The following is a 15,647-nucleotide window of genomic DNA, read 5'->3' on the forward strand; positions in this document are numbered from 1 at the left end:
TTGAGCCAGCAGGACCTTTGGAATGCCCCCCTGCATACCCCGGGACGATTTGGCACAGGTGCGGGTACCTGCGCGCGGGGAGGGTGACGTGGCGGCGGACGCAGCGGGAGTGACGGAGCGGAAGGAGAAAGATGATCAGCGCCGGCAGCGGCGCCGCCCTCTGCCCGACCCTCGAGACTGGCTCCCGGGGCAACCCTTGAGATGGGAGTCGGACGACGAGGAGGATTGGGGTGCCTGGAGGGGAGGACAGGATGGGTATAGATCAAGCTCGAGTAGCAGCGAATCAGAAGTTGGGGGAGAAACCGATGCCCACATGTGGGAAGAGGGGGCAGCTTGCCTGCAGCGCGCAAAAAAGAGGCATAAGGCAGCAGGGACTCGGAGGACCAATCAGAAGGAGGGAGGAGAGGGACCGCCAAAAGGGGAGGTCCGGAGCCCTGCAGCTCCGGAGGGGTCCGCGGAGGACGTGCTGCGGCAGCTGCAGCAGGCTATGCGCGCACTAGGGGAAGTGACTCGGCGGCAGACAGGACCCTTAACGAAGGGTGCGCCCCAGCGACAGTCAGTCGAGTTACCTAACTGGCGGCTGATAGCCAGAGATTGTAGCCTCGATGGAGTAAGGATAGAGATGCCCGGGATATTCCCTGTCCGGATAGCTCTTGGAGGAGGGGCAGGGAGCTGCAAGTGGTGATGGAGAGTTCCCGTAGAGCGTATAGCGAAGTGGGCAGGTATAAAAAAAAAGGAAGCGGAACCTTGGCAAAAGATACAGCAAGGACTAGCAGAGCCATTTACAACGTTTTGTGACAGGTTGCAGAAGGCTATCATAGAATCAGAATTGCCACCAGCAGCCAAGGTTGCAGTACTTATGGATTGCCTCCGAAGTCAAGCAAATCCGCAGACACAAGATGATGTCCTCCGCACCCTGGCGGCAGGGGCATCATTGGGTCAAACCATCAGGCATGTCTTGCGCCAGGAGGCGTTGAATCAGCATGGTGGTGTGGGAGCGCACATCTGCCAGAACCCTGACTGTGGAAGCGAAGAAAGGGTGCTGGTGCAAGTGGCCGGGGCAGGGCCGAGATGTCATTTGTGTGGACGGCAAGGGCACTTTAAAGCTGGGTTCCCGCTAGGGGAAAGGGGAGGACGTAATGGAGGAGGAGCGCGCCCAGTAGGGAGGTGCTGGGTGTGTGGGAAGCCAGGACACCTGGCAAGAGATTGTCCAGCCACAAAGCCGGGAAACGGCCAAAGGAGGGCGAAGCGAGGGGGATTCGCGCCTCCTGTGAGTCAAATGGCCCCCATCATGGTGCCAGTGCCAGGAGCTTGGCCCACCGTAGCGGGCCAGGGGGAGTGCACCTTCAGGCAGGGGAGCAGAACCAGCAAGACTTGCAGGTTACGGTCCCCGCATGGCCTTGGTCATAGGCTGTGACGAGAGACCCATGGCGGCGGTGATGATTACCCCGCAAGAGCCGAGTTGCCCGGCATGGATATGCCTGGGAATGTTAGTGGATACCGGGGCGGATGTCACAGTGATGCCACTCGAATGGTGGCCACCAACTTGGCCCCTCGCCATGGGAAAATGTATCATAGGGGTGGGAGGAGAACAACAGACGAGGACTAGTACTTGCCCTGTGAAACTCGAAGTCATGGACAAGGAGGCAGGGAAGCTCCTCGCGGCCGTAGTGACCATACTAGTAGCAGATGGGGTAGCAAGCCCCTTGTTGGGGTGGGACGCCCTTGCCCAGATGGGGATCGGGTTGAAAAATTTAGCATAAGGGCCACTGCCTCAGAGGGGCTTCGTCAGCACAAGTTGGTGTGGAAAACCAAAGAGCCCGTCTGGGTGGAGCAGTGGGCCCTGACAACAGAGAAAACAGAGGCTGTAAGAGCTATAGTAAAATGAGAGCACGAAGCAGGGCACCTAGAGCCCTCGATGAGCCCGTGGAACACCCCTATATTTGCTATAAAAAAGAAAGATAAAAACCAATGGAGGATGCTGCATGACCTTAGAGCAGTAAATCAGCAAATGGAGGACATGGGGCCTCTCCAACCCGGCCTGCCAGATCTGAGTGCTGTCCCGAAAGGATGGCGAGTCATTGTTTTAGATATCAAAGACTGCTTCTTCAGTATTCCGCTACATCCAGATGATAGAAAGAGATTTGCCTTTACTCTGCCCATGGTGAACTGCGCAGAACCAGGTAGTAGATGGCAGTGGGCAGTACTTCCGCAGGGGATGAAAAGTTCTCCAGCGATCTGCCAGAGGTATGTGGCTTCTGCATTGCAGCAAGTAAGGCGACAGTATCGGGAGAGAATCCACATGATCCACTACATGGACGACGTCCTCATAGCTGCGCCCACCGAGGCGTTATTTGAACAAGTCTTTTCAGACACCCAAAGGGGCCTTGAGGGACAGGGCCTCAAGGTAGCTGAGGCAAAAGTACAGCGAGGACCAGTGTGTGGATTTCTGGGTGCTAGAATAGAAGGGGATTGCACACAAGCTCAGCCCATTAAACTTACACCTAAGGTTAAAAATTTACACGATGTACAGAAGCTGGTAGGAGCACTGCAGTGGTTGCGGACGTTCGTGCGTGTCACCGGTGAGGAGATGCAACCTTTCTATGCGTTGCTGAAAGGGACTGACCCATGGGAGCCCAGGAGTTTAGACGCTGAGGCAGTCCAGCAGTTGCAGATGATAGAATGTCGAATGCAAAAGGAAGGAGTATGGCGGTGGGACCCTCAGGAGGAATTAATCGCAGGTTGGATTCTGACCGCCGGTGGAGGATTAGGATTGCTATATCAAATACGGGTGGGGGAAGAAAAAGCACTGCGATGGGTATATCAAAAGGTTCCCAAGGATGCATTCTCCACAAAAGTCAAGGTAGCCGGGGGAATGATTTGGCGTCTGTGACGGGAAAGCAAGGGAACCTTTGGGAAGGAGCCAGATAAGCTGACAGTGCCGTGGAATGGGGAGAAATGGCGGAAGGTAGTAGAGAGTGAAGAGGATATACAATTGGCGGTATACTCATACCCAGGAAAAATCGTCACAGGCACGGTACAGAGGTGGGCCAAGTCAGCCAAAGTGGTGGATTTAAGTGTGGATAGTAGAGTTTTGGATACCCCTCACCCAGGACCAACATATTTCACAGACGCTTCCTCGAAGACGAACAGAGCGGCGGTAGCGTGGAAAGAAGAGAATAGTTGGATGCGCCAGACATATGAGGAGCGGGGTAAAAGTGTGCAGTGGCTAGAAGCGAAAGCGCTAGATATGGCCCTGCGAAAGGATATAGATCGGCATATAAATGTGTGCACGGACTCTTTATACATGTATAAATTAGTCACGTCCATGAAACGAGAGGGTGTACCACACACGGAAATTGCCTTGATGCTAGAGGTTGCTTTATCGCAGCGAGGAGCAACTGTGACAGTAATTCACATTCGCAGTCATCAGACAAGGTCTGGACCACTGATTGAGGGGAATCGCATGGCTGATGAGGCAGCCGCAGGAGTCTGGACATTGACGGAGGCGAAGAAACTGCATGAACAACTGCACCTGGGTGCTAAAGCCTTGGCAAAGGAGTGTGGCATCTCAATAAGAGCAGCAAGAGAAGTAGTAGCCACCTGTCCTTACTGTCAGCACTCGCCATTGTGGGGGGCAGGAGTCAACCCTCGAGGACTGGAAGCAAATGCTATCTGGCAGACTGACTTTACTGAATGTCCACAGTTGGCCCCCAGAAGGCACCTGGCAATTACAACTGATACATACAGTGGAGTCATCATGGCTACTCAACATCGGAAGCAGACCACAGCGCAGTTGGCTGCGCATTGGACCACAGTGATGGCGTGGCTTGGAAAGCCCACCGAAATAAAAACGGACAATGGACCATGCTTTCAGGCTCGAAGTACCGAGGAATGGTGCAAAGCTTGGAATATTGTATTAAAACACGGCATTGCTTACAATAGCACGGGGCAGGCAATTGTTGAACGCGCTCATCGCACCTTGAAAGCAAAGATAATACAGCTTGGGGAGGGGGAGGGGTATAAGGGAACTATACCCATAGCAGCTCAGCAAACTATTTTAATGCGTGCACTATATTCGCTTAATCATTTTATACGCGGGCAGGAGCAAGTTACAGCAGTGGAGAAGCACTTTGGCAAAGCTCAAGCAGGCGAGCGCTATCTGCAGGTGCGAGTAAGGTTCCCAGGCAGTGAGCAATGGGAGGGAGGATGGAAACTGAGATGCCTGGGGAGGGGCTACGCCGCGGTTGAGAATGAAGGGCGCATAGAATGGGTGCCTGCAAAGTGTGTGAAAGCAGAACTGTGCAAGGATGTACAATGAATAATCCCTTTCTGAGCTGTCTCTTTGCAGGGTCTGCTGACATGGATCCTCATGGTAGCCGTGCCATTGGGAAAAGAAATGAGCTCCTTGACAAGATCGCAAGCAATATTGCAACGAGAGGAACACAGGGAAAGGGAGGCAAAAGAGAGATATGAACTGGGATTGGATAGTAATAATTGGGGGGATCTTGTGTGTAGTAACCATGGTTACTTGTGGGCTGCCATTGTTATGCTGTGTTATAAGACAAATCAGGGAGCGCCTGCAAGAGTTACATGAACATAGACCTGACCGCAATATGTATCCGCTTACGCAAGTAGCTTTGTAGAACTTTTAGCAGCATGGGGAGGGGGAGATGTAGGGGAATAGACAGGGATCGGCGACCAGAAGATCACGGGCTGTGACGGAAAGATAGACTCCTCCCCATAGGAGTGGCAGGAACAGGAAGTGCAAGAGCTATATAAGTGTGTGACACAGCTAAATAAACGGACATTTTGTATCCATCATATTGATGTCTGTGCATCACTGTCCCCAGGGTGGGTAGAGCCCTGTGTCCCGAAGATATGCGGCCCAAGATAAGTTCTCCCGTAGAAGCGTACAGCAACAGTTCACATTAATGATTACCTAGGGACTAAAATGCAGATCAAAGAATACACTGATTGGTATACTCCATGTCCCCAGACTTATGTCCAGTTGGATAGGGCTGTACAAGGAGTATAGCAACATCCATGGTTGGTTAATTCTATCGCTCTGGTTACAGTATCACTTAAAGAAAGGTTACTTGATAGTGCCATGTGAACTATGACTTATACTAGGCCAGTGCCCTAGAAGGATGTTGCAGAGCAGTTAGTAATTTTAACAGGTCTGATGCAGTCAATGTGTTTGTGTGTGATCTTAAAGGAAATTTCTGAAGAGCCTGAATGTGAGAAAATATCAAATAAAGAACAGCTTAAGAGTGATTTAAAGGTAAAGTCACATAAAACGGTTGAGATGTGAGCCAGTGATGTTTACCAAATTCCTACTGAAATCCCCTTGGTACTTTCAAGCCTGAATGAGACTAAATCTTGTGTTACAGCTTCCTTTTCCAGGTAAACAGACTTTATCAGACCTCAAGTCTAAAAGCACTTTGTTGCACTGCTAATATCATATGTTTGCCTATGCTGGGAAAGAACTTGGAGTACTCCTCTGATTACCTGCCTATCTGGAAAAATAGAAAAAATTACTCTGTGGTTGTCTTTATGCCCAACAAGAATATTTAAAGTTCTATTCCCAGTAGGAGAAATCCTCTCTGGTTAGCCAACTGTGAGTTAATAGGACATACATACAAGAGTTCAGCAAGAAATTCTTCCCGTCCTCAGAGTACCTGCACAGCAAGGCAAAGATCTCAGAGAATTGCCACAAGGGGGCTGGGAAGCAAAGCTGTAAGGCATGCCACACATGGCATGCCTGCCTAGCTTCACAGGGGGATGAATAAGTACTGCATTCCTTTTCAGCCTAATCTGCTTAATATATGCCACAATCTTATTAACTTGTTTTAAAATGCATCAACTTTCTTCTTCACTATTATAATACCACAGCTTGGTTCGTCATGCAAATTGGTTCCATCGCTGAGGAGCAGACTCTAAACTTCATTTTAATCTGTGAATTAACCATTTCACTATCCATTGTTGTGGTTTAGACCCAGTCAGCAACTAAGCACCACACAGCCACTTACTCACTTGCTGCTTCCCCAGGCCAACTGCCCCCAGTTAATATACTGGGCATGACATCATATGATATGGAATATCACTTTGGCCAGTTAGGATCAGCTATCTTGGCTGTGCCCCCTTCCCTCCCCTCTTCTTGTGCACCTGGCAGAGCATGGGAAGCTGGAAAAGTCCTTGACTAGTGTAAGCACTACTTAGCAACAACTCAAACATCAGTGTGTTATCAACATTATTTTCATACTAAGTCCAAAACACAGCACTATACCAGCTACAGTGAAGAAAATTAACTCTATCCCAGCTGAAACCATGATATCCATATATAGAAATCTTGCACTGACCTGTAAAGTACTCACTCAATTTTTATTTGGATGACCCTATATTAAAAAACAAACAAAACAGTTTGAAGGAAAAGTGAGGGAGCACTGTGCTCCCACAGGAGACAGCCTTCTATTTAAGGCACGTCTTTTATTCTGTAAGAGTTCATTATTCCTCTATATGAACTTCCCTAAATTACCTATATAATATATGAAAAGGTCCCAGAAATCATCACAATCTCCATCATGCAGGAAATGGCCACACAATCCAAATCAAAATTGACAAACCTCAAAGAGAGAAATGTGTCAGAATTTAACACTTTGGTTTTACTTGGCCATAGAGTATTGGGGAATTTATTTCTTCTTTTCCAGATATAATCTAATTTCATAGATTCACACAAATAGAAGATGGATAGGACATTTTATTTTTGGTAGTAGCGTTAATTCTTTCTCTTTCATGGGGTAAACAAAAAAAATTACATTCTGCTTTGTGAGGGAGAATAAAAACTGAAATAGAGAAAGTGGCTAAGTAGATTTTAGTATCATCAAGTTTAATACAAAATTAATTCAGAAAATAGAGAAGTGTAAACCACAAAAAGTGAATGGGAAATATTTAGCATGAAAAATGCTAATGAGTCTTCTAGCAGAGTAGCTTCAGAGAAGCAGAACAATGTTATAAGAAACATTAAATTATCTGGTAGCATAATGAAAACATTCTTAGATTTTCAAAAGAGAATAATGTTTTGGGGTGTGTCAATTTTGTTTAATGAGGTTTCTTACCAGAAATGTGCACATATTTCCTGAAAAACTTACCTTCCTTTTAACCTGGATAAAAGAGGAACTGCTTACTTTGAAAACTTCCAGAAATCAACTCTGATTTGAGTGGCATCATTTTTTCTGTAATTAATGAGATTTTTAGTAGTCTTATTATAATTTTATATTTTGCTGCACATAGTGTTTATAAAGCACATTTAGCAGGGAAAGATTGTTTAACTTGTGATCTGCATCAGCACTGATACAGATCTGTTGCTGTACGCTTCTGTGGGAGAACTTATCTTGGGCCGCATATCTCCGGGACACAGGGCTCTACCCACCCTGGGGACAGTGATGCACAGACATCAATATGATGGATACAAAATGTCCGTTTATTTAACTGCGTCACACGCTTATATAGCTCTTGCGCTTCCTGTTCCTGCCACTCCTATGGGGAGGAGTCTATCTTTCCGTCACAGCCCGTGATCTTCTGGTCACCCATCCCTGTCTATTCCCCTATATCTCCCCCTCCCCATTGCTCACTGCCTGGGAACCTTACTCGCACCTGCAGATAGCGCTCGCCTGCTTGAGCTTTGCCAAAGTGCTTCTCCACTGCTGTAACTTGCTCCTGCCCGCGTATAAAATGATTAAGCGAATATAGTGCACGCATTAAAATAGTTTGCTGAGCTGCTACAGGTATAGCTCCCTTATACCCCTCCCCCTCCCCAAGCTGTATTATCTTTGCTTTCAAGGTGCGATGAGCACGTTCAACAATTGCCTGCCCCGTGCTATTGTAAGCAATGCCGTGTTTTAATACAATATTCCAAGCTTTGCACCATTCCTCGGTACTTCGAGCCCGAAAGCATGGTCCATTGTCCGTTTTTATTTCGGTGGGCTTTCCAAGCCACACCATCACTGTGGTCCAATGCGCAGCCAACTGCGCTGTGGTCTGCTTCCGATGTTGAGTAGCCATGATGACTCCACTGTATGTATCAGTTGTAATTGCCAGGTGCCTTCTGGGGGCCAACTGTGGACATTCAGTAAAGTCAGTCTGCCAGATAGCATTTGCTTCCAGTCCTCGAGGGTTGACTCCTGCCTCCCACAATGGCGAGTGCTGACAGTAAGGACAGGTGGCTACTACTTCTCTTGCTGCTCTTATTGAGATGCCACACTACTTTGCCAAGGCTTTAGCACCCAGGTGCAGTTGTTCATGCAGTTTCTTCGCCTCCGTCAATGTCCAGACTCCCGCGGCTGCCTCATCAGCCATGCGATTCCCCTCAATCAGTGGTCCAGACCTTGTCTGATGACTGCGAATGTGAATTACTGTCACAGTTGCTCCTCGCTGCGATAAAGCAACCTCTAGCATCAAGGCAATTTCCGTGTGTGGTACACCCTCTCGTTTCATGGACGTGACTAATTTATACATGTATAAAGAGTCCGTGCACACATTTATATGCCGATCTATATCCTTTCGCAGGGCCATATCTAGCGCTTTCGCTTCTAGCCACTGCACACTTTTACCCCGCTCCTCATACGTCTGGCGCATCCAACTATTCTCTTCTTTCCACGCTACCGCCGCTCTGTTCGTCTTCGAGGAAGCGTCTGTGAAATATGTTGGTCCTGGGTGAGGGGTATCCAAAACTCTACTATCCACACTTAAATCCACCACTTTGGCTGACTTGGCCCACCTCTGTACCGTGCCTGTGACGATTTTTCCTGGGTACGAGTATACCGCCAATTGTATATCCTCTTCACTCTCTACCACATTCCGCCATTTCTCCCCATTCCACGGCACTGTCAGCTTATCTGGCTCCTTCCCAAAGGTTCCCTTGCTTTCCCGTCACAGACGCCAAATCATTCCCCCGGCTACCTTGACTTTTGTGGAGAATGCATCCTTGGGAACCTTCTGATATACCCATCGCAGTGCTTTTTCTTCCCCCACCCGTATTTGATATAGCAATCCTAATCCTCCACCGGCGGTCAGAATCCAACCTGCGATTAATTCCTCCTGAGGGTCCCACCGCCATACTCCTTCCTTTTGCATTCGACATTCTATCATCTGCAACTGCTGGACTGCCTCAGCGTCTAAACTCCTGGGCTCCCATGGGTCAGTCCCTTTCAGCAACGCATAGAAAGGTTGCATCTCCTCACCGGTGACACGCACGAACGTCCGCAACCACTGCAGTGCTCCTACCAGCTTCTGTACATCGTGTAAATTTTTAACCTTAGGTGTAAGTTTAATGGGCTGAGCTTGTGTGCAATCCCCTTCTATTCTAGCACCCAGAAATCCACACACTGGTCCTCGCTGTACCTTTGCCTCAGCTACCTTGAGGCCCTGTCCCTCAAGGCCCCTTTGGGTGTCTGAAAAGACTTGTTCAAATAACGCCTCGGTGGGCGCAGCTATGAGGACGTCGTCCATGTAGTGGATCATGTGGATTCTCTCCCGATACTGCTGCCTTACTTGCTGCAATGCAGAAGCCACATACCTCTGGCAGATCGCTGGAGAATTTTTCATCCCCTGCGGAAGTACTGCCCACTGCCATCTACTACCTGGTTCTGCGCAGTTCACCACGGGCAGAGTAAAGGCAAATCTCTTTCTATCATCTGGATGTAGCGGAATACTGAAGAAGCAGTCTTTGATATCTAAAACAATGACTCGCCATCCTTTCGGGACAGCACTCAGATCTGGCAGGCCGGGTTGGAGAGGCCCCGTGTCCTCCATTTGCTGATTTACTGCTCTAAGGTCATGCAGCATCCTCCATTGGTTTTCATCTTTCTTTTTTACAGCAAATATAGGGGTGTTCCACGGGCTCATCGAGGGCTCTAGGTGCCCTGCTTCATGCTCTCATTTTACTATAGCTCTTACAGCCTCTGTTTTCTCTGTTGTCAGGGCCCACTGCTCCACCCAGACGGGCTCTTTGGTTTTCCACACCAACTTGTGCTGACGAAGCCCCTCTGAGGCAGTGGCCCTTATGCTAAATTTTTCAACCCGATCCCCATCTGGGCAAGGGCGTCCCACCCCAACAAGGGGCTTGCTACCCCATCTGCTACTAGTATGGTCACTACGGCCGCGAGGAGCTTCCCTGCCTCCTTGTCCATGACTTCGAGTTTCACAGGGCAAGTACTAGTCCTCGTCTGTTGTTCTCCTCCCACCCCTATGATACATTTTCCCATGGCGAGGGGCCAAGTTGGTGGCCACCATTCGAGTGGCATCACTGTGACATCCGCCCCGGTATCCACTAACATTCCCAGGCATATCCATGCCGGGCAACTCGGCTCTTGCGGGGTAATCATCACCGCCGCCATGGGTCTCTCGTCACAGCCTATGACCAAGGCCATGCGGGGACCGTAACCTGCAAGTCTTGCTGGTTCTGCTCCCCTGCCTGAAGGTGCACTCCCCCTGGCCCGCTACGGTGGGCCAAGCTCCTGGCACTGGCACCATGATGGGGGCCATTTGACTCACAGGAGGCGCGAATCCCCCTCGCTTCGCCCTCCTTTGGCCGTTTCCCGGCTTTGTGGCTGGACAATCTCTTGCCAGGTGTCCTGGCTTCCCACACACCCAGCACCTCCCTACTGGGCGCGCTCCTCCTCCATTACGTCCTCCCCTTTCCCCTAGCGGGAACCCAGCTTTAAAGTGCCCTTGCCGTCCACACAAATGACATCTCGGCCCTGCCCCGGCCACTTGCACCAGCACCCTTTCTTCGCTTCCACAGTCAGGGTTCTGGCAGATGTGTGCTCCCACACCACCATGCTGATTCAACGCCTCCTGGCGCAAGACATGCCTGATGGTTTGACCCAATGATGCCCCTGCCGCCAGGGTGCGGAGGACATCATCTTGTGTCTGCGGATTTGCTTGACTTCGGAGGCAATCCATAAGTACTGCAACCTTGGCTGCTGGTGGCAATTCTGATTCTATGATAGCCTTCTGCAACCTGTCACAAAACGTTGTAAATGGCTCTGCTAGTCCTTGCTGTATCTTTTGCCAAGGTTCCGCTTCCTTTTTTTTTATACCTGCCCACTTCGCTATACGCTCTACGGGAACTCTCCATCACCACTTGCAGCTCCCTGCCCCTCCTCCAAGAGCTATCCGGACAGGGAATATCCCGGGCATCTCTATCCTTACTCCATCGAGGCTACAATCTCTGGCTATCAGCCGCCAGTTAGGTAACTCGACTGACTGTCGCTGGGGCGCACCCTTCGTTAAGGGTCCTGTCTGCCGCCGAGTTACTTCCCCTAGTGCGCGCATAGCCTGCTGCAGCTGCCGCAGCACTTCCTCCGGGGACCCCTCCGGAGCTGCAGCGCTCCGGCCCTCCCCTTTTGGCGGTCCCTCTCCTCCCTCCTTCTGACTGGTCCTCCGAGTCCCTGCTGCCTTATGCCTCTTTTTTGCGCGCTGCAGGCAATCTGCCCCGTCTTCCCACATGTGGACATCGGTTTCTCCCCCAACTTCTGATTCGCTGCTACTCGAGGTTGATCTATACCCACCTTGTCCTCCCCTCCAGGCACTCCAATCCTCCTCGTCGTCCGGCTCCCATCTCAAGGGTTGCCCCGGGAGCCAGTCTCGAGGGTCGGGCAGAGGGCGGCGCCGCTGCCGGCGCTGATCATCTTTCTCCTTCCGCTCCGTCACTCCCGCTGCGTCCGCTGCCACGTCACCCTCCCCGCGCGCAGGTACCCGCACCTGTGCCAAATCGTCCCGGGGTATGCAGGGGGGCATTCCAAAGGTCCTGCTGGCTCAACAGGGAACACCGCCGCTTCCCGATCCACCTCTTTGGGAGCCTCAGACTGAGTCGCTGGCCAGGCTACTCCGTCCGAACTCTCCCCTTCTTTCCCATCCCCCACGATGGTTGCCCCTGCCTGTGTCCCCACTGCCCATCCTGGGTCTATTTCCGGGCTACTGTCGCCTGTAGCACCGTGCAGGCACCGCCGCGCCTGCCGCCACGTCTCCTGATCATCCCGAGCTTTCAATAGTAATCGGTGTATCTTTCCCCAGAGCTGTATGTACTGGGGTTTTCCCATCATAGCCCTTTCGGCTAACTCCTCTTTAATTGGGTGAGAATTATCTTTATTAAATATGTCTGCGGGACTCCGTATGAGCCCCTGCGTAATCATCCATTGGATACCCTTTGAGGTAGGCGCCTTCGAAATCGAAGTTCCATATTCTTTCCCCAATCCCTTCAGTACCTTTACGACTGAATCCATGGCGCGCCCGCTGTCCTGCGGCTCCCCGTCCCGCCCCTGCGTGCCCCAAGCTATCTTTTCCCCCCGGCGAACTTGCCATGTCGTCCCGCCGATCACGTCGGGGTCACCACTTGTTGCTGTACGCTTCTATGGGAGAACTTATCTTGGGCTGCATATCTCCGGGACACAGGCCTCTACGCACCCTGGGGACAGTGATGCACAGACATCAATATGATGGATACAAAATGTCCGTTTATTTAACTGTGTCACACGCTTCTATAGCTCTTGCGCTTCCTGTTCCTGCCACTCCTATGGGGAGGAGTCTATCTTTCCGTCACAGCCCGTGATCTTCCGGTCGCCAATCCCTGTCTATTCCCCTACAGTGAACGAAACAATAGCCAATGTGCTTCTGTCAGAAAAGGATGACAAAATGTAGTTTCGTGTAGTGGACTGAGAAAACTGGCCAGGATTGCCGAGACTGAGAGCCAAAAGGGTAAAAGGTAATTCTGGCAGGGGGAGATTGCGACCACCAACTCACGGACCACCGACCCAAGTAATACCACCTACTCAAAAGAGAACAATAGAAGAAGACAACTGAGTTTGCGCAGTAATCTACATGTGGAACGAGCAACTTTGTACCAATCAGTAGAAAGGACAATAATGAATATGTATGAATATGTATATTTTTGGTCTATATAAATCACATGGGAAAGGTGTGTAAGGCATGCACGTTAGGAGGAGCGATCCCCCGTGCATCCGGCGCCGTGAATAAAGAATGCCTGCTCTTTAATACTAAATTGGTGTTAAAGAGTTGTTTCTGATTTTACCGTGTTTTTCGGTAACAGTTTTAGTGACCCAGATGGGACCCTGCTTTTGAATCTCGACGGAGCCGTGGGATCGTGGGACCTCCAGCCGGCACCGAGGAATTGTCGGGGAGAGCGTCCGATCCCCAGACCGGAGAATTCTGAGCAAGATCCCCTGGATTGAGGTAAACAAGGCATTCTTTTAAGAAGAAACTTAAGTAGAAAAACACGTGGGGTTAGCTTCCCACATAGGATAGGATAGGATAGTGGGTTGGAGTCCCACAGGCCTGCCCAAGGCGTGGCGAAAGCTACGCAGGGTTGGGGCCAAGAGGTACCTCGGTTGGTAAGTCTCTGCTAGGCGAACGCCTGTGGAGCAGGGCCCAAGGGTAGGGGAGTCTTCAACAGGGGGTTGAAATCTCCAGGGATATCTAACGGAGGGTTAGAGATCCCACTGGGGGTTTTCCAGTGAGAGTGGAATCCCAGGGATTTCCAGTGAGATTGGAATCCCGGAGGGAGCTCTAACAGGGGTTGGAGTCCCTCCGACTAGTACTTGTGATAGTGCACAATCACAACTACTAGCCGATTGAGAGATGGGAACATTTCCGAATAAGAAACCTGTCCCACAAAGAACACCTTTGGGATGTATTTTGAAGCATTGGAAAGACATCAGGGGTGGTGACCCACTAACTCGGAAACCATTAATTGAATATTGCAATCATTGGTGGCCAATGTATCAATTGGAAGGTGGGGAAAAATGGCCGGAAAATGAGACATTGCAATATAATACCATCTTGCAATTAATGTTGTTTTGTAAAAAAGGAAGGTAAATGGGAAGAAGTGGCATATGTTGATTTATTCTTTACACTGTGGAATCATCCAGAGTGGCAGAAATAGTGTGAGATATGTCCACAAGATTCTATGGCAATGTTTCTGAAAAGAGGAAAATGTGGTGAGAACTTGAAAAAGTGTTGTTCTACTTGTGATACTGGCTACTTTGCTTGATGAAACTGACAAGAAAATAGTATTGAGTACAGCCAGAAGGCAGGTGCAGGAGCACATGCTAATGGGAATTTACAGAGAACAATGAATAAAAATTTTCCATCTACAAATCCCGAGTGGGACCCTAATCAGCCAGGACCCAGGGGAATGTTGACTAGATATCAGAGATAGATTTTATTTGGAGTAAGACATGCAATGCCAAAAGCAATAAATTGGTCAACATTTATGGAATAAGACAAATTAAATGAGTCCCCTTCAGCCTCTATAGAAAGACTGAAGGTGACTGTCAGAAAATATACTAATTTGGACCCAGAAAAAGCAATTCAATTGGCCTCTATATTCATGGGACAATCAGCCCCAGATATTGTAAAAAAAAAAAACTTCAGAAACTAGAAGAACCTGAATCTAGAAATTTGAGTAAAATGCTTAAGTAGCTTGACATGAAGGACACCAGGGGAATCAACCCTAGCTGAACACCTGGTTACACTGAAGCTAGGGAATGAAGAAATAGAATTTTTGGTAGATACAGGAGCCACTTATTTGGTATTGAATACATGTAAAGAGGAATTTAGTCATAAATCAGTAGATGTTGTTAGTGCGACAGGGTAAAGAAAAATTAGTCTTTCTTAGAGCCATTAAAGTTTAAACTGGAGAAGCAATGGGCAACTCACCAATTTCTGTATATGCCTGAATGTCCACTGCCTCTGTTATGACAAGACCTATTAAGTAAATTAGATGCCCAAATAACTTTTAAAGATAAAAAGATTAAATTACTAATAACAGAATCAAAAGCCAGAAAGGCGAGAATGTTTATGTTACAGGATTCCTCCAGGGAAGAACAGATTCCCGAAGAAGTGGAAAATGTAGTCATTCCTTTGGTTTGAGCAAGCAGAGCTCCGGAGCGATCTAAATTGGCAGAGCCGTTAAAAGTAACGTTAAAACCTGGAGCCAAGCCGGTAAGACAAAAACAATACCCTATTAAGTGAGAGGCTCAAAAAGAATTAGAGAAGTTAATTATAAAATTTTTAAAAATATGAGCTTTTAGTAGAATGTGAATCAGAACATAATACTCTTATATTACCAGTAAAGAAATCTAGAGGCAAAGAATATTAACTAGTTCAAGATTTATAGGCTATAAATCAGATAGTCCAAGATATACATCCAGTAGTAGCTAATCCATGCACTTTACTGACCTCTTTAAAAGAGGAGCATAAATGGTTTACTGTACTAGATTTAAAAGATGCCTTCTTTTGCATACCTCTGGACATAAAAAGTCAAAGCATATTTGCTTTTGAATGGAAAAGCCCCACCACAGAACGAAAGACACAGCTAACAAGGACTGTACTTCCACAAAGATTTAAAAATAGTCCTATGATATTTGAGACTCAGCTGGCAAAAAAAATTAGAGATATAGAAAAAAAAACCCACACCAGAACCAAGAGAGAGGCATATTGTTACAGTATGTGGATGACATTCTGATAGCAGCAGAAAGTAAAGAAAAATGTTTTGAAATTTTTAAATTTTCTGGGCCAAGGAAGATAACAGAGTTTCCAGAAACAAAACCCAAATAAGAAAAGAA

General features: G+C 48.6%; 1 long non-coding RNA gene across 3 annotated transcripts in view; it reads right to left on the reverse strand.

Moving 5' to 3' along the window:
* Nucleotides 1–12,492, reverse strand: part of LOC142049894 (uncharacterized) — a 316,942-nt gene extending 304,450 nt beyond the window's left edge. For all 3 annotated transcript variants that reach the window (XR_012657852.1, XR_012657850.1, XR_012657851.1), the window contains exon 1: nucleotides 12,364–12,492. This is a non-coding gene — a long non-coding RNA (uncharacterized LOC142049894). The remainder of the gene's footprint in view (nucleotides 1–12,363) is intronic.
* Nucleotides 12,493–15,647: the final 3,155 nt, after the last annotated feature.

This window comes from Phalacrocorax aristotelis, chromosome W (genome assembly GCF_949628215.1).
Source record: "Phalacrocorax aristotelis chromosome W, bGulAri2.1, whole genome shotgun sequence".
NCBI lineage: Eukaryota > Metazoa > Chordata > Aves > Suliformes > Phalacrocoracidae > Phalacrocorax > Phalacrocorax aristotelis.